General features: G+C 48.3%; 1 protein-coding gene across 3 annotated transcripts in view; it reads left to right on the plus strand.

Annotated features, from left to right (window-relative positions):
- The window catches only part of LOC149337124 (uncharacterized), a 53,386-nt gene that overhangs the window by 2,950 nt on the left and 22,458 nt on the right, over positions 1–27,978 (plus strand). Inside the window, exons 2-6 of one of the 3 annotated variants that reach the window (XM_089553338.1) lie at positions 3,140–3,370; positions 4,824–5,054; positions 16,059–16,106; positions 17,263–17,494; positions 23,995–24,219. The gene's annotated coding sequence lies outside the window, so the exon portion shown is untranslated. Of the gene's footprint in view, positions 1–3,139; positions 3,371–4,823; positions 5,055–16,058; positions 16,107–16,456; positions 17,495–23,994; positions 24,220–27,978 lie in introns of those variants that run through there. The other 2 variants (XM_089553339.1, XM_089553340.1) reach the window with 2 other exon arrangements.

Here is a 27,978-nt window from a genome sequence, read left to right on the forward strand (position 1 = left end):
GACACCCGAACCGCACCGTACAGGAAGTGAGGAACGCCACCACCCCTTTGAACGCAAGGCTTTTTGATGAAAGGAAATGGCGCTGTAATTCTCTGTCATCTCGGTAGACACCTGAACCGCACCGCACAGGAAGGGAGGAAGTGGAGTGAAAGAAGAAAGAGGGGCCGTAATGAAGATGGATGGATGGATGGAAAAACTTCATTTTCGTCAGAGAGCATGTGTGGACGATTCTGTGTTAGATGGCCATCAACCCATGGCTGACGGCGACCTGGGTGGCCCACTCCACGGCCCTGGTCTGGACGACCGGGTCTGAGCTGGCCAACACGGCCTCCCACTGCTCGAGGGAAGGATCACGCATAATTTCCGCCGGTGGCGGTGCTATGCTACAGCTCCATAATATGTGGTCATAGGTTGCCAATTCGTGACACCATTTGCACTCCGGCTGAATGTCCGGGTAGATTTTGCTCAACACGTATGGGTTGAAAAAACATCTAGTCTGCAATCGTCGCCAGACGCATTCCTGCGTCTTCACCAATTGCTTGTCCGGGGGTGGGTAAATCCTCCGCTCAAGTCTGAAGTGGTTAGTAATGTCATGAAAGGATACCAGCCCATCTCTCGTGGACCTTCCCGGGACGTCCGGCTCACCTACTCGGCTGACGAAACCTCGAGCATTCATGTGAGCCATCTCGTTCCCAGGGTTCCCAGAGTGTGCAGGTACCCAGACAATTTCCGCCTCCGTAATCCCTCGCTCCGTGGCCTGATTCAGCAATCGCGCCGCTGTGACAGATATTCTGCCCCTCGCCAAATTTCGGATGGATGTTTTTGAATCGCTGAAGACAGGTCAGCATTACTACTAGTTATAGCTAGTGCTATCGCCGCTTCCTCTGCAGTTTCTGGGGAGCGGGTTGTTTAATCAAACGTACTGACGTTTCGGAAGTCCTACGACTTCCTTGTTCACAATGGGAAACCAGACAACAAGCATGCCTGGTTTCCCCATTGTGAACAAGGAAGCCGCAGGGCTTCCGAAACGTCAGTACGTTTGATTAAACTTTGACTTGGTCAGTGACCCTATATTTTTTATTATTTATATTGTATAATCTGTCTGCGGTGCTGTGTGATCTCTTTCAGTTCCTTGTATTAGAGGTAAAAATTAGCTGCTTAGCATGGATCTGCAGCGGATGTGGTCGGTCATGGTAACCGTAAATATGCAGCAACTAGATATTATGCTGTATGCGATAATGTCAGTATATCACGTGCCCCGCCCAGTTCAAGCTGCTCTTATGTTTTGGCAAACGATTTGTGTGGATGTCAGGAGTGGGGTTTTTGTGGTTGAGAGATTTTAACTTTGTCGACATTGAATTATCTAGGTACTCCACAACGTTTTGAAGGATTTCTCCCACTATGCCCAGTACCAGTGGCAGCACAGGTGCTGGTTCCCTGCTTGGTCTTTAAATCCTTTTACTTCCCAGCTTTCATAACACGACAGCGCTGAGGGTTCGGTTCAGCTGAGATCCCGGCGCCGCTGGCGTCGTCGCCGGTGTGTGAGGAAAAGCCTGATTGTGTGAGTGGGTGAAATGTAATTAAATTTATTATTAAATTAAAGTAATTAAGTAATTAAAGTGATTAAGTAAACTGAAAAGTAATTAGTAAATTAGAAAACTGGTGATTAGAAGGTTTCAACATGATTAAAACATCATTCCAAGAGGAGAAAGTGAATGAATTGGAGCATAAAGAATTTTGTAGTAATTATTCGAGAATGGAATCCCCATGCAGCCAGATGCGAAGGAAACGCGCATTGGTGCTAGGCAGGTGGAAAGGAATGGCCAGTGACCCACCAATCAGCGTCCAGAGCGACGCGCAGCCGAATTCTAGTGGCTGGTGGGCATCTCATAGCTGGCGAAGCAGAAGGTTGGCGTGAAGCTCCGAGAAGCGAAACCGAAACTATTCGGTCGCTCTGTTTTCGAACGATGTATTAATTTATTTAAAAGAGCCTCAGGCACATGCGGAATTACAGACGGGGGAGGGGGGAGCTGATCTGTATAGCTATACAATGAAAGAACAATGACCTTCATTTCACTATGTTGCTCTTTATACATTCTTAGCTAATGCAGTCTTGAAACAAACTGTGATCATTAATTAGTCATAGTGGAGTGGGAAGGTGCTTCCACTCGTTGCATGTCCGGGGTAAACATCTCACTTTCCGCCCATCTCTTGTTCATAACCAGCTGTTTCGGCCGGCCACTTTAGGTTCTGGGTCATTTCTCGAGATCCACTGCCTCTAATTTCTGCATTCCATCAGCTCCGCCTTTTTGTTTTTTTTTTTAATGTCATGGAGCAGCGCAAAAGAGGTGGACGAAAGATGGAGAAACGCAGATATGCGCTGACTCACAACGAAGCCTATGGATAGAAAACAAGGCGAATACAATGCAAGCACAGACAAACAGTCATACAGTAAAACATAACGCACGTGTTGCGACATGGGATAAAGGAACATGACTTCATATCATGTAGGGCTGGCTGACGCACAATATTGGTTTTTTCTCTATGTGGTACGCTTCGGTGATCCCTCTTGTTAAACGGACAGCATGTTTGAACAAATTGTCACTATGAAGTAAATGGAGGACAACAAGATTTCCAATTACGGCGATGGTCAGGTAAATTATGGAACTTAGTTGAGTCCTGATGTTCTTTCAGACGTGTATCAATGCACCTCCCTCTCTGGCCAATATATATTGTCACGTTGTAGTGACGGCAGTCGAGCGGTCAGGAAGACAGCAACAAGACTTGGAAACGAAGCTCTTTATTTGGGCTGACTTGCGCCCGCAAAAGCACTGAACAGCACGACAGCGGCATTAGCAACAAATATGCTTGTCACGATGCGGAGGATTTGGCTTCTTTGCAATGCGCACATTCTTTCTGAGCCATGCGATTCCGTGTGGCACGTAGAGGCGTGAGCGGCGCAGGGAAACCAAACGCGAGGCTGTGGATATCTATTCAGAAATTCTAGTGGCGCCCATGTGTGATGCCATGTGCAATGTTTGACTGAGTTCCACTGGAGGGTTTTTGAAAGGCGCACGGTAATGCAGGTGACCCTTATTTCCTCACTGGCTTAACAATAACCATTTCTTCTTCCTCTCAGCTCAGCAAGTTCCGCGGTGCCTGGGCACGAGTCCCAGGTGGCGTGTGATGCGCACCGCATGACAGAAGAAGCGGAAGCCAGACAGGCTAAGTGGGGAGCTTCTTCAAGCACCGCTGTGCACGAGTCTCTGGAGGATCAGCGCCACCATGACAACACGTCCATCGTATCGGGCGCTGCTGACCAAAGGACGCGGTCACCACCCGACTCCACGTCTGTGAGAAAGTCGTAAGGGTACGCCTGAATATTTCACACGTACATGCGCCCTGACTTTTGTCGTAGGCTGCGACGAGTCCATGTTTCTCGTGTCTGTCTTGGGCAGCTGGTTCTCAGACTTGACGTTCTGAAACAGGCAGACGGCTAGCTTCAAACATCAGACATGCCTTCCCTGTTTTGTTACACTGCAATCAAAACTAAATTTATCAGCATGTACGACATTCGGTACTCAGCTCTCCTTCAAGCGGAATATCCATTAGCGCAGGCAGCACTGCCACAGCTGGAGGATAGCTCGGCCGAACCCGTTACTCAGTGCGAGCGTAAGCGCACTTGCCTCACTGCTGCTGTTCTCTCTTTGCTGTGATAACTGTGCCATCTGCGCATACTGTCTTTCGGCTTCCCAAAATGCTGTTCTTGTTGTGTGTAGCCTACAGTATGAACCAGAGTTTATAACGTTAACTTCTCAAATTCAAGTGGGTCTTCTACTTTGCATTCCCAGCTTCTTTTGTGATCAAGCCGATGAGCTTATCGTGACCGCGGTCTTTCTATGGGCATATTCTTACTTTTTTCCACTAGTTCCACAATGTCCACCACTTGTTTCCTAATCAGAAAGGTTAATCAGTCATCAGGCTGCCTTAACTCTGCCGTCCTGCTTTTCTTGCCCCTGCAGAGGGTAACCCGATAATGGTAACCTCATAAGCGGTAAAAATCATCTACACCTCATTTCATTTTATAATAACTTCGATGGCATTGCTGTATCGATCCTCGACCGCTGATTTCTTTATTCCCAATTTTCTTGCCCCTCTTATTTGCTTTTCTCTGTTAACTACCACCAGGTCATGTCCCTCACATAGTTGTAATGGAGTTGTGCCGTTCTATATCGTGTGCCCATATCGTTCCACAGCGTGGATATTTATATCCCCTATCACGATGATCTGTCCATTATATCCTGGCGTAAACACTCAACAAATTCTTCACTGTTGTATCTACGCACGCTACTTAGCTGTGCACAGTAAAACTACCCCTATCTACGTGGTATTTACCGCATTTGTGAAATTAGCGAACAATTATCGAACTCACATATTTGCGTGTTCGGTTAGGAAACATCGTTCTTGATTAACAACTGTAGTCGGACAAAATGTTAATGCCACAAAGCACAATTAGAATAGGTGATCAGCGGACCGTCAGCAGCAGTCTAGGGCTTAACGATGCGGAGGAGTTGGCTTCTTTGCAATGCGCAGATTCTTTCTGAGCCATCCGATTGCGTGTGGCCTGTAGAGGCGAGAGCGGTGCAGAGAAACCAAACGCGAGGCTGTGGATATCTATTCAGAAATTCCAGTGGCGCCCATGTGTGATGCCACGCGCAGTGTTAGACTGACTTCCAGTGGAGGCGTTTTGATAGGCGCACGGTGATGTAGGCGACCCTTATGTCCTCACGGCCCTAACAATAACAATTTCTTCTTCCACCCAGCTCAGCAAGTTCTGCGGTGCCTGGGCACGAGTCCCAGGTGGCGTCTGATGCGCACCGCATTACAGCAGACGCGGAAATCAAACAGGCTAAGCGGGAAGCTTCTTCAAGCACCGCTGTGCACGAGTCTCTGGAGGATCAACGCCACCATGACAACGCGTCCATCGTATCGGGCGCTGCTGACCAAAGGACGCGGTCACCACCCGACTCCACGCCTCTGAGGAAGTCGCATGGGTACGCCTGCACATTTCACGCGTACATGCGCCCTGACTTTTGTCGCAAGTTGCAACGAGTCCATGTTTCTCGTGTCTGTCTTGGGCAGCTGGTTCCCAGACTCAGGCAGACAGCTAGCTTCAGACATCAGACATGCCTTCCCTGTTTTGTTACACTGCAATCAAAATGAAATGTATCAGCATGTACGAAATTGGGTACTCAGCCCTCCTTCAAGCAGAATATCCATTAGTGCAGGCAGCACTGCCACAGCTGGGGCATAGCTCGGCCGCACACGTTACTCAGTGCCAGCTTAAGCGCACACACCTCACTGCTGCTGTTCCCTCTTTGCTGTGATAGCTGTGCCTTCTGCGGACACTGTCTTGTGGCTTCCCAAAATGCTGCTCTTGTCGTGTATAGCCTACAGTATGAACCAGAGTTTATAACGTTAGCTTCCAAAATATCTATACCAGGTAAGGCGCGCCCACTCTTCCCCCCGAGTCCTTGTTTCTTACTTAAAGAACTAAGAATGTATAGGGAGAAGTACCACCCTATATACTTACCTGACCGGCTCACTGACTAGAAGGTTTCCCTAAATATGCTGGGGGGGGGGGGGGGGGGGGGGGTGCTAGTAGCTGCATGAAAAGTAATTAAAAAACTGAGTGGTTTGGCATGCAGTGCATGCAGTGCAGGTTAAACAACTCCACGTGGCCGAAATGATCCGGAGCCCTCCACTAACGGCGTCGCTCATAGCCTTGGTCTCTTTGGGACGTTAAACTCTATAAGCCAAACTAAACAAGACGATAGTGCCCCTGCACACTGAAGGGACTTGAAACAGTGGTCCCCACTGCCAGCTTAAGGAACGAGCAGTGTCGTGACGAAAAGAAATTTCACCTAGCAGTGACATTAAGTCGTAACTGGGGCACGCGATGACAATTTCACCCTTAGCCACAGCTGAAAATACGTTCTGCATCTCATGCAACTTATGGAGTTTGCCTCATCTCTTATTGCTAATTCATCTTTGCGCCGAAAATTCAGATTCGTTGTCAAACTGCAGCTTACCGGTGACAGCTGAGGATTTTGAGTATTATTATTGATATTGAATCTTCTGTCTCCAGCGCTGTGTAATGCCTTTCAGTTCCTTTTATTAAAGGTCAAAATTAGCTGCTTAGCATGAAAGTGCGGCGGCTTGTGGTCTGTCCTAGTAACCGTAAATATTCAGCAACTAGATATTATGTTGTATACGATAATGTCACTGTACCACGTGCCCCGCCCAGTTCAAAATGGTCTTATGTATTGGCGAACGATTTGTGTGGATGTCAGGAGTGGGGTTTTAGTAGTTCGAGAGAATTTAACTTAGTCGACATTTAAGTACTCCACAACCTCTTAAAGGATTTCTTCCACTGTGCCAAGTACCAATGGTGGCACAGATGCTGGTTGCCTTCTTTGGTCTGTAAATCCTTTTAGTTCTTAGCTTTTTTAACGCGACAGCGCAAAGGGTTCGGTTCAGCTGAGATCCCGGCGCCGCTGGCGTCGTCGCCGGTGTGTGCGGAAAAGCCTGATTGTTTGAGAGGGTCTTGACGTCACATGTGGAGCTGGGGAATGAAAAGTAATGAAGAAATTAGAAAAATGGTAGCACCCCTTCCTGCGGCCTTGCGCTAACGAACGGACACTGCAATGATACGTGGCAATATTTTTCCACAGGTGAGAGAAATCTTATACACCACCCCCTCAGAGTATTGTATGGCTCATTAGTGAGAAAATCGGGCATCCCGTCCGCGAGAAAGAAGCCCACCTGATCTCATGACGTCAAGAAATAAAAAATTCTTAAATGATATTTCTTCAGAAGAGAGTTTCGAACTCGCACCGACCCGAATAGAAAAGCATCGCTGGCCACCTCATTACAGCACTACGCCAACACTGCAACTAAAAGCCCCGCGTTTTACTACCTGTCTCTCGCGCTGGGTTTGGGTATCCTCGCCATCGTCTTCCAGTCGGGCGGCGCGAACAGATCAGCTTCGCTGTGCATTGGAATAGCACGCCATCGCCGGCACCGAACGCACCGCGTGCAACAGTTCCGCATTCACAGCGCGTAACTATAGTGTTAAGTGCCCTCCGTAATTTTTTTTTGTCTGCCTTTCAAGTGGGTCTCTTGCTTTACATTTCCAGCTTCTTTTCTGATCAAGCCGATGAGTTTATCGTGACCGCGGTCTTTCTATTGGCATATTGTTTCTTTTTCCCACTCGTTCCACAATGTCCACCACTTGTTTGCTAATCAAAAAGGTTAATCAGTCATCAGGCTGCCTTAACTCTGCCGTCCTGCTTTTCTTGCCCCTGCAGAGGGTAACCCGCTTATGGTAACCTCCTAAACCGTTAAAACCATCTTCACCTGATTTCATTTGACAATAACTTCGATGGCATTACTGTATCGGTCCTCGACCGCTGATTTCTTTATTCCCAATTTTCTTGCCCCTCTTATTTGCTTTTTTTTCTATTAACTACCACAAGATCATGTCACTAACATAGTTCTAATGGAATTGTGCCGTTGTATTTCGTGTGCCCATATCGTTCCACAACGTGGATATTGATATCCCCTATCAGGATGATCTGTCCATTATGTCCGGCTTAAACACTCAACAAATTCTTCACTGTTGTATCTACGCACGCTACCTAGCTGTCCACACTAAAACTACCCCTATCCACGTGCTGTTTACCGCACTTATGAGGTTGATCCATACATGTTCTGTCCATGCATTTGCTGGCTCCCGTTTTTCCTGCTTTTCTTGATGTTGCACTTCTGTTGCCCCCTTCCCACACATAACTGTCTATTACCGGTGAGTCTTGTGCTGATCAATCACGTGCCTGTAAAACTGCAAATACTAATTGGCTTTTGATTCAGCTCCGCTTTGATCTCAGTCCACTTAGAATGGCATGTACCTCTGTGGAAATGGCTGGTGCCAGCGAAAGGTATATTTAATCTTTGTACATTTCTTAGTCTACGCAAGCCCTTTTTTCAGTGAGTGGCCTATTTGCGATTAGAATGTGGTAATCCGTTGACACAGGCTGACTTCAATTTATCCTCGGTGGCCCTTTAAACGACTGATAATAGCTCTGAGCACGAGATCAATGAAGCCAGCCTTTTCTCGGATAGATGGCTTTGCGGTGGTGTGGCGCCTGGAGTTACCATGTAGGTTCCCAGAGTCGCGCGTAGATCCGACATATTTGTGGCCCAAGCATCCAAATTGTGAGAGAAAGCCGTAACTCTTGCTTGCAGGAGGCAGTCTTCGTGCAGCGGTTATGGATGGATGGAAAAACTCTATTTTCGTCAGAGAGCATGTGTGGACGATTCCGTGTTAGATGGCCATCAACCCATGGCTGACGGCGACCTGGGTGGCACACTCCACGGCCCTGGTCTGGACGACCGGGCCAACACGGCCTCCCACTGCTCGAGGGAAGGATCACGCATAATGTCCGCCGGTGGCGGTGCTATGCTACAGCTCCATAATATGGGGTCATAGGTTGCCAATTCGTGACACCATTTGCACTCCGGCTGAATGTCCGGGTAGATTTTGCTCAACACGTATGGGTTGAAGAAACATCTAGTCTGCAATCGTCGCCAGACGCATTCCTGCGCCTTCACCAATTGCTTGTCCGGGGGTGGGTAAATCCTCCGCTCAAGTCTGAAATGATTAGTAATGTCATGAAAGGATACCAGCCCATCTCTCGTGGACCTTCCCGGGACGTCCGGCTCACCTACTCGGCTGACGAAACCTCGAGCATTCTTGTGAGCCGTCTCGTTCCCAGGGTTCCCACAGTGTGCAGGTACCCAGACAATTTCCGCCTCCGTAATCCCTCGCTCCGTGGCCCGATTCAGCAACCGCGCCGCTGTGACAGATATTCTGCCCCTCGCGAAATTTCGGATGGCTGTTTTTGAATCGCTGAAGATCAGGTCAGCATTACTACTAGTCATAGCTAGTGCTATCGCCGCTTCCTGTGCAGTTTCTGGGGAGCGGGTTTTGACTGATCCAGAGGCGATCAAGCGGCCCCGCCCGTCCACCACAGCAATTGCAAATGCATCCTTGTCCTTATACTCGGCGACATCTACATAGACTGCCCCGTTGTACTTCGCGTACTTAACATGTAAAGCTTTGGCTCTTGCCTTCCTGCGGTCCTCATGATGTATTGGAGGCATGTTCTTGGGCAAAGGTATTATATACAAGCCCTTGTGCATTTCCCGCATCTGAATTTTCGTGTCACCGGCTGGAACGTCAACTCCAATGCCGATCCTTTCCAATATGTCCCTTCCTGCTTTTGTTTTTAAAAGCCTACAGAGCTGCATCACCAAGTGCGCCTCCCGTAGTTCTTCTAGGGTGTTGTGCACCCCTAATTGGTTGGTAACAACTTTATTCATAGTCCTGCAGAGCTTTCGCCGACGGGGCCTTAGGTCTCCCACGTGGGGACATCGAGGCGCTGCCTCGCCGTCGCCTCGCGGGCCTGCTGGACGGCCCAGAGTTGGTCCCCGAGGCTGGGGCTGCGCAAGGCAGCGGCCAACCGCGGCGGGAGGGTTCCGGAATTAGCACCGTGAAGGTTTTTGTTACCTAATGCCAGCAGCCTTTCGGTAGACGCATTCTGAGGCAACCCAAGGGCCGCTTTATACGCCTGCCTAATCATAGCCTCCACCTTTCCTTTTTCCGCCGCGTCCAACTTCAAATAAGGCGTCGCATGCACTATTCTACTCAGCACAAATGCCTGCACTAGCTTACACAAGTCGTTTTCCTTAACACCACTCTTACGATTGGCGATTCTCCTGATTAGCCGCACGGTAGCATTGACCGTATATTTAAGCCTTTGCAAGGACTCGCTATTCTTCCTGTTAGTCTGCAGATACATACCCAGGATCCTGATCGTTCGGACCTCAGCGACCGGTACTCCCCCCACTTTCACCTCTAAAGGTGGTGGCGGCATATAGTGCCTCGCATGTATCCCTCTTGGTTTATCCCTCAGCACAAAAAGCTCGGACTTGGGCTGAGAGCACGAGAGTCCTGCTTCCCCTGCTAGCTCCTCCACAATATCCACCGCCTGTTGTAGAGTTTCTTCCAATTGTGCGTCACTGCCTCTTGTTACCCATAGAGTAATGTCATCCGCATAAAATGTGTGTTTAAGTCCCGATATCCCTTGCAGCCTGGGTGGAATCTTTATCAAGGCGAGATTAAATAGGAAGGGCGATAATACCGACCCTTGCGGTGTCCCTCTGCCCCCCACGGTTAGAATGAGTGCATACTCAATTCACTTGTTTTCGTCTGCCGAACTTGCTTTGCACTAGTGAAAATATTTTACAATATATCACACTGTTTTCTAGCAATGCATTGACTGCACAAAGACCTATCTTAACGAGTTATGACCAAGAAAGCGGGGGAAACGACATTATAGTACGAAAGGGGAGCTGGATGGCGACGATACGCCAGGGACGCGTAGGTCGGGACTCGGGGGGGACGCAACCTTCGCCGACCATTCCGTTGGCTTATAGCCTGGCTTGTTGGCTTATAGTCAGCACTTCTTAATCTCCTCTCCCACTCTTTTTGTGAGGGGGCCACTCTTTTTGTGAGGGGGCCAGTCTAATTAGCCCTTTTGGGAGTGGATCGTGGTCGCATCCCCAAAGGATGTGTTCCTGTCTTGTTAAGCGTTCTTGTCTTGTTGTTCCTGTCCTGTTCCTGTTAAGCGCACACACCTCACTGCTGCTGTTCTCTCTTTGCTGTGATAACTGTGCCTTCTGCGGACACTGTCTTGCGGCTTCCCAAAATGCTGCTGTTGTCGTGTGTAGCCTACAATATGGACCAGAGTTTATAACGTTTACTTCCCAAACATATATACCAGGTAAGGCGCACCCACTCTTCCCCCTGGGTCCTTGCTATTACTAGCACTGTCTAGGAAGAAGCGCCACTCTATATACCTGACCGGCTCACTGACTGATCTGACCGGCTCACCGACTGATCTGACCGGCTCACCGACTGATCTGACCGGCTCACTGACTCGAAGGTTTTCCTAAAAATGCCGGGGGGGGGGGGGGGGGGGAGGGTGCTCGTAGCTGCATGAAAGGTAATTAAAAAACTGAGTGGTTTGGCATGCATTGCATGGCAGTGCAGGTTAAACAACCCCACGTGACCGAAATGATCCGGAGCTCTTCACTAACGGCGTCTCTCATAGCCTGAGTCGCTTTGGGACGTTAAACCCTATGAACCAAACTAAACCAGACGGTAGTGCCCCTGCACATTGAAGTGACGTGAAACAGTGGAGTCCACTGCCAGCGTATTGAACGAGCAGTGGCGTAACGAAGAGAAATTTCACCTAGCAGTGGCATTAAGTCGTAATCGGGGCACGCGATGACAATTTCACCCTTGGCCACAGCTGAAGATACTTTCTGCATTTCCCACTTGAGCCATGCAAACGCATGCAACTCATGCTTTGTAACAAAAAGTTTACCTCATCTCTTTCGGCTAATTTGCCTTTGTGCTGAAAATTCAGATTCGTTGTCAAACTGCAGCTTATCGGTGACTGCTGAGTATTTTAGTATTATTATTGATATTGTAGTCGAGAGTTCGACGAAACATTGTCTGGCCAGGTGGAGGCATAATAAAAATATAGGGTCACTGACCATGTCAAAGTTCACTACCGCGTCTCTCATAGCCTCAGTTGCTTTGGACGTTAAACCCCATAAACCGAACCAGACCTGACGTTTCGGAAGCCCTGCGGCTTCCTTGTTCACAATGGAGAAACCAGGCAAAAAGCCTGCCTGGTTTCCACATTGTGAACAAGCCGTAGGGCTTCCGAAACGTCAGTACGTTTAATTAAACTTTGACTTGGTCAGTGAGCCTATATTTTTTATTATTTATATTGTATCTTCTGTCTGCGGTGCTGTGTGATTTCTTTCAGTTCATTGTATTAGAGGTAAAAATTAGCTGCTTAGCATGGATCTGCGGCGGCTTGTAGTCGGTCATGGTGACCGTAAATAAGCAGCAACTAGATATTATGTTGTATGCGATAATGTCAGTATATCACGTGCCCCGCCCAGTTCAAGGTGCTCTTATGTTTTGGCGAACGATTTGTGTGGATGTCAGGAGTGGGGTTTTTGTAGTTGAGAGATTTTAACTTGGCCGACATTGAATTACTTGAGTGCTTTACAACGTCTTAAAGGATTTCTCTTATTCTTATGTTTTTTCTTTATGTAGTACGCTTCGGTGATACCTCTTGTTAAACGGACAGCATGTTTGAACAAATTGTCACTATGGCGTAATGGACGACAACAAGATTTGCAATTGCGGCGATGGTCAGCTAAATTATGGAACTTAGTTGAGTCTTTATGTTCTTCCAGACGTGTATCAATGCACCTCCCTTTCTGGCCAATATATATTGTCACGTTGTAGTGACGGCAGTCCAGCGCTCAGGAAGACAGCCACAAGATTTGCAAACGAAGCTCTTTATTTGGGCTGACTTGCACCCGAAAAAGCACTAAACAGCACGGCAGCGGCATTAGCAACAATATGCTTGTCAGTCGTCAAACTATGAATGCCCGCCGCTCGCGGCATCGCTCGATTTAAAGCCGGCAAGGAAACTTCGAGATAACAGGTCGAGATCATGTACAGTAATCTGGAAACACGTAGATGCAGCTCTGCATGGCTGTTATCAATCGAGATTAGTCGGTCGCTTCTCGCGCCACGAACAAAAATGATAACACCCCTTTCCTGCGGCCTTACGCGAACGAACGGACACTGCAATGATACGTGGCAATATTTTTCCGCAGGTGAGAGGAGTCTTATACACCACCCCCTAAGAGTATTGCATGGCTCATTAGTGAGAAAATCGGGCATCCCGTCCGCGAGAAATGGGCCCACGTGAACTCATAACGTCAAGAAAGAAAATAATTCTTAAATGATATTTCTTCCGAAGAGAGTTTCGAACTCGCTCCGACCCGAATAGACAAGCATCGCTGGCCACCTCATTACAGCACTACGCCAACACTGCAACTAAAATCCCCGCGTTTTACTACCTGTCTCTCGCGCTGGGTTTGGGTATCTTCGCCATCGTCTTCCAGTCGGGCGGTGCGAACAGATCAGCTTCGCTGTGCATTGGAATAGCACGCCATCGCCGGCACCGAACGCACCGCGTGCAACAGTTCCGCATTCACAGCGCGTAACTATAGTGTTAAGTGCCCTCCGTAATTTTTTTTTGTCTGCCTTTCAAGTGGGTCTCTTGCTTTACATTTCCAGCTTCTTTTCTGATCAAGCCGATGAGTTTATCGTGACCGCGGTCTTTCCATTGGCATATTGTTACTTTTTCCCACTCGTTCCACCATGTCCACCACTTGTTTGCTGATCAAAAAGGTTAATCAGTCATCAGGCTGCCATAACTCGGCCGTCCTGCTTTTCTTGCCCCTGCAGAGGGTAACCCGCTTATGGTAACCTCTTAAGCCGTAAAAACCATCTTCACCTGATTTCGTTTTATAATAACTTCGATGTCATTACTGTAGCGATCCTCGACAGCTGAGTTCTTGATTCCCAATTTTCTTGTCCGTCTTATTTGCTTTTCTCTGTTAAGTACCACCAGGTCATGTCACTCACATAGTTCTAATGAAATTGTGCCGTTGTATTTCGTGTGCCCATATTGTTCCACAACGTGGATATAGATATCCCCTATCAGGATGATCTGTCCATTATATCCTGGCTTAAACACTCAACAAATCCTTCACTGTTGTATCTACGCACGCTACCTAGCTGTCCACAATAAAACTGCCCCTATAGACGTGCTATTTACCACATTTATGAAATTAGCGAACAATTATCGAACTCACATATTTGCGTGTTTGTGTTGTGTTGGGTTTATTGGCGCATAAGCAGCTAAGGCTATCATGCGCCAAGAACAAGGTATGGAAAAAATATGCTTGAGCAGAGTTTGAAAACAAAGTGGATAAAAACGGTGGTGTAAAGGGCCTAAAAGTTATTTTTACTAACTAGCTGATGAAAGACAAGAATTTTAAAAATGTCTGATAGCAGAAACTTTTAAAGATTGCGTTATCTCCGCAGACATCCTTGGCTCGGCAAGGATTTCGAGGCTCCCAACAACACAGAAAAAGACCTCAGCCTCTTTCTCATGATTGAGAAAGTGGCTGAGGTGTATAATTGTATGTAGTGAAGCACAGGGTGAGTAGATTAGAGTTGATGAAGAATACTGGCTTCCCTTAAAAAGCTAAAAACACAGGGTATACTGACAAGTGCATCTTCGCCTGAAATCAATGCTGGATGAAAAGGAATGTGTTCTTTGTAAAAGGTAGCAAAATGTTTTTTCCTTAGTGATTCAAATTCTGTACATGAGAATAATACGTGGTTTACTGTTAGTTCATCTCCGCACTTTTCACAAACAGGATTGTCTTCTTTTGTATGTAGGAAGTTGTGTGAGATGTGTGTGTCCAATGCGGAGACGGCATACAATAACTTCGATGAAACGTTCTTGGTGGGAGCATGACTTCCATTCTTCTATAATTGGCTTTACTAAGTGGAGCTTATTATTACCTTCAATATTCCATTCAGACTGCCATTTATCTCTGAGCTTATACTGTACTAACTTCATGCCATCTCTGTAGGGAATGTTAACTTTCTTTATTTGTTTGTTCCGAGCTTTCGCAGCACATTCATCCGCTTTCTCATTACCAGTGATTCCAATGTGGCTGGGAACCCAGCAAAATTTTTTCTTGTCCCTGTATTGTGGCGCTTGTTATGTTGTGTTTGATATTATGGCGAAAGCCTTTAATGTCTCATCGTTGTAAGCAGCAGTTGTCGACAGAAAATGTCACGCTTTTCAGTTGGTCGAAACGGTCGTGGCGTCTCAGTGCGCGAATTTCAAACAGGGCCAATTGTACTTCGGCTAGTAACCAGGCAACCAATTGAAGGGATCGTATAGTGATGCTCCAAGTGGGACTGAGCTTAGTTATTTGATTAATTGCTCAATTAGCCTAATTAACTTTTCAAGTCATGCCATATAAATAAATAAAACCGAGTAAGAAATTGGTCGAGCTCGGGAATCGAACCCCGGTCTTCGGAGTGTGAGACGAGCATGCTATCCACTCCGCCATGCCAGCTCGATGGTTTGGGAAGAAAAAAGGCGCGTCCAATGAATACGGTGTCTTCGCTCACTCCCATCCTCCTCCCTTCTCTTCCGGCGAGGTTTAGGTGTCCACCGAGATATGAGAGACACATAAATTTCCTTTCCTCAAAAAACCAATTTGCCGACGAGCGAGGCATAGAACCGAATGGGCGATGGCATTCTATGGACTCCTGGAAGCGTTGCAAGACGCTGTCGCGTTCCACTCAGAGGCAAAGCTTAACATCTTAACCCCGCATCAGCGACCACACTTTAGGTCAAAAAAGCGCCCCCCTGAATTTCGACGGGTGTCCACCGAGATATGTGAGACAGGTACTGCGTAATTTCCTTTCCTCAAATACAATTTTCAGTTTCTTCATTACGGCCCCTCTTTCTTCTTCCTCTCCCACTTCCTCTCTTCCTCTACGGTGCAGTTCAGGTGTACACCGAGATGACAGACAATTAATGCCATTTCCTTTCCTCAAAAACCGTTCAAAGGGCAAGACATCGCGCCGAACGGGTGGTGGCGTCCGTGGACTCCCTGGCAGCGCTACAACACGCTGTCGCGTTGCACTCCTAAAGGCGAAGCTTAAGCGTCATTAATTAGCAGTTAATTAGTATTCAGGCACAAATTAGTAATTAAGCATTAATTAGTGATTTGTCGTCACTTAGTAATTAGCACTCAATTACATGAGACGCCACCAGTGCCACAGAAGCAGTCAAAGTGGTGCGGAAAACGCTTTCGCCTCTACCCACTTTAGACAGTCAAAGTGCCCCCTGAATTTTTACCAATTAGTGGTGTCACTGCATTTCTATGGTGAAGTGAGGTTAGTATGCTCAGAGAATCAGTGTAAATGATACTGTTCTGAATGTTCTCATTTATTATTTTTTCTACAGCCACCAAGACTGCGTAACCCTCGGCGGTGAAAATGGATGTACACTCAGGTAGCTGTACCATTTTTTCCCAATTATTCTGAACTACAGCACTTCCCACGTAGTGCGCCGATTTTGATCCATCGGTATAAAATGCTTCGTATTCTCCGTATTTTTCGTTGAGTGCTAAACATTCTTGTAATATCTGTTCATGTGGTGTATGTTTTTTCCGAAATTGTGTTAATGTGAAGTCGCACACAGATGGTAGGCAGTACCAAGGCAAGAGTGGATCAGGTTTGCGAGCAATATTAGGTAATATGTTCATTATGTCTAGTTCTTGGCATTTCTCTTCAAGGCGGAGAAGAAGTGGTCTGATTGCTCGAGGTTTGTTGGTAAATAGTGTTCGAAATGGACACTTTGTAACGAGTGGGTAACAGATGTGTTTAGGCTGGGAACGGATATTTAAAATGTATGAGCATGTGAGCATTGTTCGTCTGTCTGCAAGTGGTGGTTCATTGGTTTCTACGTAAAGGCTTTTTATGGGTGATGTCCTGTAAGTACCAGTTGAAAGACGCAAACCCATATTGTGCACAGGGTCCAGTCGCTTCAAGTATGACGGCCTTGCTGATCCATACACTATGCAGCCATAATCTAAAACGGAACGTACTACAGAGCGATAAATCTGTAGAAGGCATGCCCGATCAGAACCCCAGTGTTTGCGTGAAAGGACTCTAAGTATGTTCAGTGATAGCGACGCTTTCTTCTTTAGTGCGCTTATGTGAGGCAGGAAAGTAAGCTTTTTATCGAAGGTGATGCCTAGAAATGTGTGTTCCTTTTTTATTTGCGTGTTTGGTTAGGAAACATCGTTCTTAATTAACAACTATAGTCGGACAAAATGTTAATGCCACAAAGCACGATTAGAATAGGTGATCAGCGGACCGACAGCAGCAGTCTAGGGCTTAACGATGCGGAGGAGTTGCCTTCTGTGCAATGCGCAGATTCTTTCTGAGCCATGCGACTGCGTGTGGCCTGTAGAGGCACGAGCGGGGCAGGGAAACCAAACGCGAGGCTCCGCATATCTATTCAGAAATTCCAGTGGCGCCCATGTGTGATGCCACGCGCAGTGTTTCACTGACTTCCACTACAGGCTTTTTGAAAGGCGCACGGTGATGTAGGTGACCCTTATGTCCTCAGTCGAGTAACAATAACAATTTCTTCTTCCTCTCAGCTCAGCAAGTTCTGCGGTGCCTGGGCACGAGTCCCAGGTGGCGTCTGATGCTCACCGCATGACAGAAGACGCGGAAACCAAAGGGGCTAAGTGGGAAGCTTCTTTAAGCACCCCCTGTGCACGAGTCTCTGGAGGACCAGCGCCACCATGACAACACGTCCATCGTATTGGGCGCTGCTGACCAAAGAACGCGGTCACCAGCCGAGTCCACGTCTGTGAAGGAGTCGCACGGGTACGCCTGTATATTTCACACGTACATGCGCCCCGACTTTTGTCATAAGTTGCGACGAGTCCATGTTTCTCGTCTCTCTCTTGGGCAGCTGGTTCTCAGACTTGCCGCTCTGAAACAGGCAGACAGCCAGCTTCAAACAATAGACATGCCTTCCCTGTTTTGTTTCACTGCAGTCAAAATTAAATTTATCAGCATGTACGAAATTGGGTACTTAGCCGTCCTTCAAGCGGAATATCCATTAGCGCAGGCAGCACTGCCAGCCACAGCTGGGGCATAGCTCGGCCACACACGTTACTCAGTGCCAGCTTAAGCGCACACACCTCACGGCTGCTGTTCTCTCTTTGCTATGATAACTCTGCCTCCTGCGGACACTTTCTTCCGGCTTCCCAAAAAGCTGCTGTTGTCGTGTGTAGACAACAATATGGACCAGAGTTTATAACGTTAACTTCTCAAACATCTATACCGGGTAAAGCGCACCCACTCTTCCCCCTGAGTCCTTGTTTATTAAAGAACTAGCACTGTATATGGAGAAGTACCACCCTATATACTTACCTGACCGGCTCACTGACTAGAAGGTTTCCCTAAAAATGCGGGGGGGAGGGGGGGGGGGGTGCTAGTAGCTGTATGAAAGGTAATTAAAAAAACTGAGTGGTTTGGATTGCAGTGCATGGCAGTGCAGGTTAAACAACTCCACGTGGTCGAAATTATCCGGAGCCCTTCACTAACGGCGTCGCTCATAGCCTCGGTGTCTTTGGGACGTTAAACCCTGTCAACCAAACTAAACCAGACGGTAGTGCCCCTGCACACTGAAGTGACCTGAAACAGTGGTGTCCACTCCAGCGTGAGGAACGATCAGTGGCGTAACGAAAAGAAATTTCACCTAGCAGTGACATTAAGTCGTAATTGGGGCACGCGATGACAATTTCACCCTATGCCATAGCTGAAAATACTTTCTGCATCACATGCAACTCATGCTTTCTAATGAAAAGTTTACCTCATCTCTTTCTGCTAATTTCCCTTTGTGCCGAAAATTCATATTCCTTGTCCAACTGTAGCTTACCGGTAACTGCTGAAGATTTTAGTATCATTATTGTTATTGAATTTTCTGTCTGCTGTACTGTGTAATGCCTTTCAGTTCCTTTTATTAGAGGTAAAAATTAGCTGCTTGGCATGGATCTGCGGCGGCTTGTGGTCTGTCTTAGTAGCCGCAAATATGCAGCAACTAGATATTATGCTGTATGCGATAATGTCAGTATATCACGTGCCCCGCCCAGGTCAAGACGCTCTTATGTATTGGCGAACGATTTGCGTGGATGTAAGGAGTGCGCTTTTTGTAGTTCAGAGATTTTAACTTTGTCGACATTGAATTACATAAGTACTCCGCAACGTCTTAAAGGATTTCTCCCACTGTGCCAAGTACCAGTGGCAGCACAGATGCTGGTTCCCTGCTTTGGTCTGTGAATCCTTTTACTTCTCAACTTCTATAACGCGACAGCGCAAAGGGTTCGGTTCAGCTCAGATCCCGGCGCCGCTGGCGTCGTCGCCGGTGTGTGCGGAAAAGCCTGATTGTTTGAGAGTGTCTTGACGTCACAGGTGGAGCTGGGGAATGAAAAGTAATTAGATAGACACCACGCGCGCAGTCCTTCTTGCGGGCTGGTTGGTTCATATCGACAAAGCGTAGGACTCGTTTCTGTCTCCTGTCCTTGTCCACTCCCCGCCACCGTATACCGTTTGTCGAAATGAGCCAAGTAGCCCGCAAGAACATTCTGCCCCTAGTACATAACTGTTGTGTGTCGACGATCAGCTGCTGAAACAGGCCTTCAGTATAACACAAGCTGCTAAGAGAGCACCGTTAGCAGCCATTTATGAGCATGACTCTTCAACTCAGGAAGAGACAAAATACAGCCATGATTCTGGCATTTGCACTTTTTAACTGCTTTACCGCTGGCATCCAGCACAAAAAAATGCAGGAATGAAAAGGCTTGGCTGGGGATTTGAGTTCGTGCTCATCGCTGTTCATATGTCACGACAAGATTGCATGGATCCCATTTGGCTCGGCGCATTTTCACCCGTTCTATTGTCCGAACAGCGAGTTTCCAAATTAACGAGTTGAAAATACACGAAGAAATTTTTCTCCCCACAAAATATGTCCATGATTCGAGTCGTCCACAGCAACGAGGTTCATATTAACGAGTCACGGCTGTATGTGCCGGAGTTATTGAGTCCCGCTATAGGCGCAGACTATTCGCCGCGTCCATTTTTGACTGTGTCGAGCTGTACGGATCTCGCTTCCTCTTCGAGCCTCTCAGTAACCATTAATGGCGGCGAGAAATAACCCAGGTACTAGGCTCACTCTGTAGACGACCACCGGTAAGGGTCAGGTAAGTCTGGTACTTTCGGCAGTTGCTGCAGTGAACTGTGCCGGGAGAATCAAGGACGTTCAAAGAGCAGAGAAATTCTCTTTACGTCCTAAGTAGCCTATGAGAAGCACGCGCCGGGAGAATTTAAGCCAGGAAGTTCTCCCTTCTGTCGGTAGAACAGACACCGTCCTAACTAGCCGGGCCGATCGACCCACCGCTGCACAGCCCTTAGGTCTGCAGCGGGTGAAGCGACACACTACGGCCCATGTGCCGAAGAAGAAGATTCGGACTGCTGCCTGGCGACAGGGGTCTCGCCTGATTAGCCTCTCAGCAACGGTTTAGGGAGTACGTGGCAAATTTGGCAACAAAACACAATATTCTGAATCAAGATGCAACAAGGCACTCACGCACAGAGCTCAGTATAGTAACAACATGATTAACAAAAAGCAAAACACTGAAGTGTGCATTACTGAGCAATTACAAAGCTGCATAGATAAGACAAAAGACGAGGTATGGTTAAATTAACACATTTGAAATACCGGCGTAGTGACCCAAAAAGAATGCATAAACGTGCCCATTCTTACGCAGCCGAACAAACCAATACAAAAGTAAAAGTCTAGATACAGAGATCGAGCTACTCGGACAAAGAAAGAGTTCGAGAGAGCGAGGGGAAGCTGTGGCATATTTGTGGAGTGGCAAGGTGCGGTTGTAAGGAGCGCCCCGTGTTTCAGATGCTGGTGCGGGGTCAATGTGGTGTCATGGATGCCGGAGAGTTCGAAACCGCATCTTCGAGGCCGTAGTTACCGCACTCGGGTTGTCAGACCCGCCCTATTGCAGAAAAGAGCGTCCTCCAGCGCCTTCTAACGCGAAACGAGTACGTTTTTCGCGCTCTGTTCGACTGCCTACACAAGTGGTCGGCGAGATTCACTGGATCTGCGATGGGAAGATACTGTTTGTGGTGATACGACGGTGGTTAATGCTAGGACCTGCTTTACGCTCCTGGATGTCCCACTTGTATCCCTCATGGCGCCGGAACAAGCGCTGTACGCGATAGGACCGCGCTGCTCGCAGAATGATAGCCGTAAAAGCGGAAACTGCCAACCATGACATCGGGCAAATGAAAAATGTTCTGCAAGTAAAGCCGTTTTCTTGGATCCCATTGCGCGCCTGAATAAAAATGGAAGGCGATTTCTTGTTCTTTGGAGCGTTTACATAGGTGAGTCGATCGTTCTCAAGACAGGAAGATTGACGAACAGCTTGCAACGGAAGAATGAACGGAATAATGTGGGCCAATGCCACAAACTCGAAAAATATGCTTAACTACAGCGAAACACAGTAGGCCCTGCCGGAATACGCACAGCTAGCTTCATCACTTGCTACGTATACGAGGACCACCAACCCAGTCAAAAAAAACCATTGGAACCAATTGGATTTTCAATCAGTTCCAATTGGTTCCAATTGGACGAGTTCAGATTCCAATTGGTTTCCAATTGGAATGGTGTTCCAATTGGGTGGTCCAAATGGACTATCCAATTGGACCATTCGGGTTTCCAATTGGTGAGCCCAATTGATCTTACCCATTGCATCCAATTGTTCCTCCGAACTGCACCCAATTTATCCAATGAATGTTTGCATGTTTGACGAAAAAGGTAGAACTAATATGGTACTTACAATAAGAGCTATCAGCAGCTTAGCCTAATAAATTGTACTCATCACCTACACCACCACTGGAGCTGAAATTAAATTAAATAACTGCGCTCAGTGGGCAAGCACCACCGGCCCCAGCATGAGAGCCTAATAAATTGGGTATATAAGTTAGAGCAGAAGTGTGTTCTCTGGATGTACATATTGAGCTAATGTATGCTACTAGTGCCTGAATGTGCAGTGTTGCTTGTGTGTGATGTATGTGTGTCTGTTGGCTTTGATTTCCATAAAAGCATGTTAATTTCAATTCCGTAGAAAAATATTGATTGGCACTACCCAGTAAAAAAAAAACATTGGGACCAATTGGCTCAAAAGCCAACTGGAACCAATTGGTCTTTCCAATTGGTTTCTAGCCAAATGGTTCCAATGGTGCCCGAAAATCAACTGGTTCCAATTGGAAATCTCAATGGTTTTTTTTTGACTGGGAAGCAGCGCGCACACGCCGACTATCTTTACGCACCGGCCAAGTGAGAACAGCAGCGCAAAAAGAATGGAACGAGGAAAAGAACAGACTGCCAAGCGATCAACCAGTGTGTAAAAGAAAGAGCCGACAGCGCCTCTATTGTACAATTTAATGCGTGTTTCTTCGCTTGTGCACTCTCTGTTGCGCTAAACATCGAGCGGTCGATCGGCCAACGCTTCCTCATGTCTTGGAAGTAAATTACGGTCATCGCTGCCCCGTGGACCGGTTCTGAAGCTACATCACGCAGGATGCGATAAAGTTTAGCTCTGGAGCCTGACGTGATCGGGGATCGGGACCGTGGGCTTCACCGCATGAGGATGAAGGTGCAGACTACGAATGGAAGCCTTCAGGAGGAATAGCAAGCTTGAAGGTTTATTTTACATATTTACAAAATAGCAAGGAGACCAAAAGTCAGAAAAAGGGTGCTCTGACACACCGCAGATTGCGGCTTAAATAACGTTGATATTCCCCAAGCACCTAGCTAGGGAATCCGGTCGCTGGTGGAGCGTCCAATGGGCCTTTAGCTTCTTCTTAGGCTCTACCCTCGCCACGTGACTGTGCACACCGCACAGACACACACACTGGCAAGGAGGAACTTGGCGCCTTGCAGTCGTGAACTGTTTGGTTTGCCGCGGGCTGACCAGGCCCAAAGGGTCGTTCGCTGCTGTGTGGCGATCCTGATCGTGGGAGACGCGAGTGCTGACGGCTCACACCGGTGACCTCTTCAGGTGGGTGGAAGGGACAAATCAGCCGTGTCCACCCCCGCTTTGTCGGGTCGCACAGGGGAAAGCGCTCGCTGTCTCCTCTGCTAGTCCACAGGAGCGCAGTTCGGCACCAGAGCCGCATTCAGCATCGCCGGCGAAGGGGATAAGACGCCAATGTTCACGCCGACACCGTCGCCAGGAGCTGCCCCACGCCAGCGTTTCTTGCGTCTTCCCCGAACAGCAGCGCTTTCGGTTGTGGTAGCTTGATGGCGCCTGCCTGGCTCGCCTGTTTCTGCTGGCTAGGCCTCGAATCAGAAGCCCCATGGGTAGAGATAATTAGGAGCGCGTTATAGGAGCACGACCAAATGAATAGCCAGCGCTGCGCAAACTGACATGGAAAAGTGCTTTCCTCTGCGCTACAGTGCACATAAAGATCCAAAACATCTGCGGCAAATCTCGAGAGCAGGCAAACAGTTCCAGCGCTCAATCAGCGGTAACCGTATAGCGGCAGAGCGCTGGCACCAGCTTTGAGACGCCCTCCCAACGAGCCTGTGCATCTTTCCCTCCCTCACCCTCTCCTCACCAGGCGCCCTCCCTCGCCTTCACATATTTTTCTGCTCAAATCCACCCTCACCCTCTTCGGCGCCCCTCACAGCCTGAGTCGCTTTGGGACGTAAACACCCGTAAACCATAAACCACCCTCACCTCAGTGAGTAAAGCATCCCTAAAATGAAGGTGAGGACGCCCTCCCATTACGGGTGGAGGCTGTCGGTCAGAAGTAAAAGACAGCGAATGGACAGCTGATTGGATTTTTTTTTCCAAATTGAGCCTTTTACGAGATAAACAAGGGTATTAAAGAAAGGGTCCCCTTAATTGGCAATCCGCGTAGTTTTGACAAATTTTCGCCACTCTTTTACTTCGTCATGCACATTTGACTGCAGCACCTTAATTCTTTTTGCTTCCATCAGCATATCGGAGAAATGGGTGGGGAAGGCTTCAGGGAGGCGCACTCCGTACACTGCGTGCGCACAGTTAACGATACCCGTGCATCTAATTCCATACAAGCATGTGATGGTGTTTCAAAACATTTTGCTCGTGGTTATTTGTAATTGCGCCACTGGTGACTAGTGTGACTGGCTGGCTGAGCTTGCGGTACGCATTTATTTGTGGGTTGCCACGTTTATTGCGGAGCCCTCCACTACGGCGTCCCTCGTAGCCTGAGTCGCTTTGGGACGTTGAACCCCGACAAACTAACGTTTTCACTTGCAGTGACATCACCCCACAGGGCAGCCAGATACATCTCGACCAGGTCAAGGATAAGGCTAAAGATCACGTGGAGGATTCGAACCGGGGTATCGACATCGCTCGCAAGCCAGGGAAGCCGAAGAAACTGCCGTACCACCAAAGGAACAAAAGGAGGATCCGGGCGAGGGGCCCTCTGAGGACAAAGCAAGGTCGAGGCGCCACGGAAGGGGGTGCCCTTTTGGGCAAAAGGTAATGATTAATTCCCAGCCAATTCTAACGATCCGCCTAAGTTATGCGGGAGTTACGCGCCGACCGCCGGGTATCACAGTGCATTTGCTGGGGACAGCTCTCGTCGATTCGATATCGCAGCTCTGGGCCATGCAGGCCACTGACTGGTGGAATTTCTATTTTTTTCATGTTTACATCATCCTCATCATCAGCCTGACTACGCCCACTGCAGGGCAAAGGCATGTCCCATGTCTCTCTCCAATTAACCCTGCCCTTTGACCGCTGCAGCCACCGTATCTCCGCAAACTTCTTAACCTCATCGACCAACCTAACTTTTTGCCGCCCCCTGCTATGCTTGCCTTCTCTTGGAATCCACCCCGTTACCCTTAAGGACCAGCGGTTATCTTGCCTTCGTAATACATGCCCTGCCCAGGCCCATTTCTTCCCCTTGATTTCGACTCAGATTCACTGACCCGCGTTTGTTCCCTCACTCACTCCGCCCGCTTCCGGTCTGTTAACATTACAGCTATCATCTTTCCACAGCTAGCTGCGCTGTCCTTAATTTGAGCTAAACCCTTTTCGTTAGCCTCCAAGCTTTTAACCCATAGGTGAGTACCCTTAAGACACAGCTGCTATATAATTTTCTCTTGAGGGATATTGGTTAGCTGCCATTCCCGATCTCAGAGAGCCCATCATATGCGCTCCAACCCATTATTTCCCTCTAATGATCTGGATCAGTGGCTACTACCTGCCCTAAGTCGACGTATTCCGTTACCACTTCCAGCACCTAAAGTTCACACAGGCTGCATTTCTTCATAAGGCTAATTAAATGCAGAGTCAAAGCCAATACAATCAAGCCATTTCACACAGTTCTCTCCCTTTCTCCAAGATGGCTTCTCTCGCACAGTGAGGCAGCTGAAATTTTCCTTCGGAAACTCTATTTTCCCTTCTGGTAAGATGAGGCGCACAGCTCTGTCAACAATATGACATCATGTAGCCCACCTGCATCATGACTAGAGTTAGTGCATAGGCTCCCTATGGAAGCCGCAATTATGCATTTGTTTTTCACACGGCGCCAAGCTTCTAAGAGGCAAGCGTAATCACGCAGCTGTTGAGCTCCCAAGCACTGCAGGGAAGCTTACATATCTCCTTTCTCCGGGACGTCGGGGTCACTTTGTTGACTCACTGTTGTGCGCTCTGGGCGTCCTTTTTGCTCAAGTGCGCAGTTTCATTTAAAGTTGTTTCCGAATCGTAACCATGCATTTCAATTCACTCCGTTAACATTCTAAGGAATCTTGGTGGTTTGCGGCGTTTAATACCAATGCCACCACGGCACCACAGCGCTGAAATTTTGTTGGTACCTAAATCATTCAGATACGTCTTAGTGCAGCCAACACACACGGAGCAAGCTGACTGCGACAGTCTCTCTCTCGGAATAAAAAAAAACTTATAAAGCCAAATTTAGTACAGCTAAACTTGTTGGCTTAGCGCACTAGGCAGCGAACGCTGATTGGAATTAGCGGCATTTCCGGCTGGTAAGACAGGTCCAGCGCATGGTTGCGACTCGGACGGAAGCGCTGGCACACGCATATTTAGACATTTTATGCGCGCGACGAGCCAAGCTGACACCGAAACATCTATTTGACTTTGCTTTTCTTTTTCGCGCATATTTAGCTACTTGGCTTCGCCTCACTTTTCGAGCATGCTTAGCTACTTGGCTTTGGCCTGTTTGTTTCGAGCCAGGTGGGTGCTTGGTTTGCTTACCCTCTCTTTTTGTCGAAGTCGTTTGGCCAGTGGGATTTGTCGCTTCATGAACCAGTATCATGGCTAGCGGTGCGGTCTTGCTCGTTCAGTTTGGATATCAACACGTTTCTTCACCTTCTTGTCGGAATGAATAATACCCACTTCTGTCGGCGTGGCGAATTTACAAGCATCCCACGGCGCCCACTTCTCGCATACATCCCTCTTCGCACCTCGTCAACACAGCATTGAACTCCACAGCGGACTGCTTGCGACGTTCGCAAGGCTGACGCGGCTGCTGTGTCGTGATACGCTGCGCCGCCTTGTCTGGCGATCCTCCTCTTCATCTAGTTAATTGACTAAAAAGTTAGCCTCTCTGTGCTCCACTGGCTGTGCGACGAGCGGGCCGCCAGAGCCTCGGCAAGCCACGCGACACCGTTTTCTCTCTTTTAAGGCGAAAGCCTCTTATGGCTCACACTCGTGGCCAAGGTCACGTCCGGTGTAACGCTGTCTTCCACGAATAACACAGCAACTAATCAGGATAGGAGAAAACGAAAGGTAGCATCGGATAGAAGGGACAAAAAAATAACCTCGACGCCAACTTTTATGACTGTAGATGATGTTAGTTAATTAAAGTAGATTATAGCGAAAAAAGCAAAGAAAACAACGAAATGCGTCGATATAGCGCAGACGTCGATATAGCGACAAAAACGATGCGATGTGATGTCACATCCACCGGAAGTCGTCACAGCATTGTGAAAATTATCACGGAATGCGCGGAAAAACCCGGATTTGTGTCAAATTGGATTGAAAAATGTGTAATTAAGCGTAATTGGATCTATAATTTGCGTAAAAATGCCCAAAACGAGGAAAACTGGTTGACGACGTCACATCAGACGAAAGGACGTCGCAGCAGTGTGATCCGCTGCCAAGCAACTACTGCCCACGAGCTGCGCATGCGCAGCGTGTCGTCACCGCTTCCTCTCGCCAGGTCCTGCTCCTCTGTCGTGAAATGAATTCAAGCCCGGCAAATTCAAATCAGTGCATTGAGTCGCGAACAGCTTTCGCATTCCCGCACTTCAGAGACATCTCAGTGCCTCCAACGAATTCTTTTTTTTCACTCCGACGTTCCCACCCACGCGCACGCCGCGGTTCTCTTCTTCCGTTCCTTGCCACCTGCGGCTGAATCGGCTTTCGCTCTCCACGATGGCGCAGTCCACTCGGCTGGTGTCGTAGCAAACGGTGGCGCTCGGTTCCCGTACTCATTCTCTGCCGTGAACGGGAAAGAGCGGACGCATTACTCGCAACACATTACGGCTGCCGTTGTAGCCAGGTGTACTGAATGGCTTGTGTAAAGTGACTGCAGCTTTCGCTGTGAATTGAGCAGAGCGACTATAGTGGTTCCTGCGAGCACAAGAGGAGGTTTTCCTTGTACCTTGGACGGACTCTGGAGAGAGAGATGGCAACTGAATTCTCCCGTAGGGAGCATATGCAGCCACTCTAGACGTGGCAGACACGCACCCGACCCTGCTGTCTGAATGTTGCTGTGGTTGTTTCTCTTTGCTCTGTACATGGCTATGCGCAGTCTGCGTCCCTTATATGCAGAACACTTGAGCAGCGCTGTCCCTGCGCTGTCCCTTCGCTTTCCCCAGTTCTCAGCCTCCCATCCTCAGCTCTGGCTCGCTCAGGTCAACAGCCAGCTCACTATTGGCCGCATCGCTAGCCAGGCGCAGAAGTTTCATCACGTCGCTGCGTCACTACCACCTGAGGTTGCCGCCGAAGTCCGCGACCTCCTCATAACTCCGCCCGCTTCGGCCCCGTTTGAAACGTTGGCTGCTGAGCTCATCAAGTGAACAGCCGCCTCGGAACATCGCCGTCTGCAGCAGTGGGGGACCGCAAGCCAACACAGTTGCTGCGGCGGCTCCAGCAGCTCCTGGGCGACAAGGCTGCTACCTTCGATCAAGACTTCCTGCATGAGTTTTTCCTTCAACGCTTGCCGTCTTCGGTCCGCATGGTGCTTGTGCCCGCCCAGGGATTGTT

The sequence above is a fragment of the Amblyomma mixtum genome, chromosome 7 (assembly GCF_055824585.1).
Source record: "Amblyomma mixtum isolate Tamu chromosome 7, ASM5582458v1, whole genome shotgun sequence".
NCBI classification, from domain to species: domain Eukaryota; kingdom Metazoa; phylum Arthropoda; class Arachnida; order Ixodida; family Ixodidae; genus Amblyomma; species Amblyomma mixtum.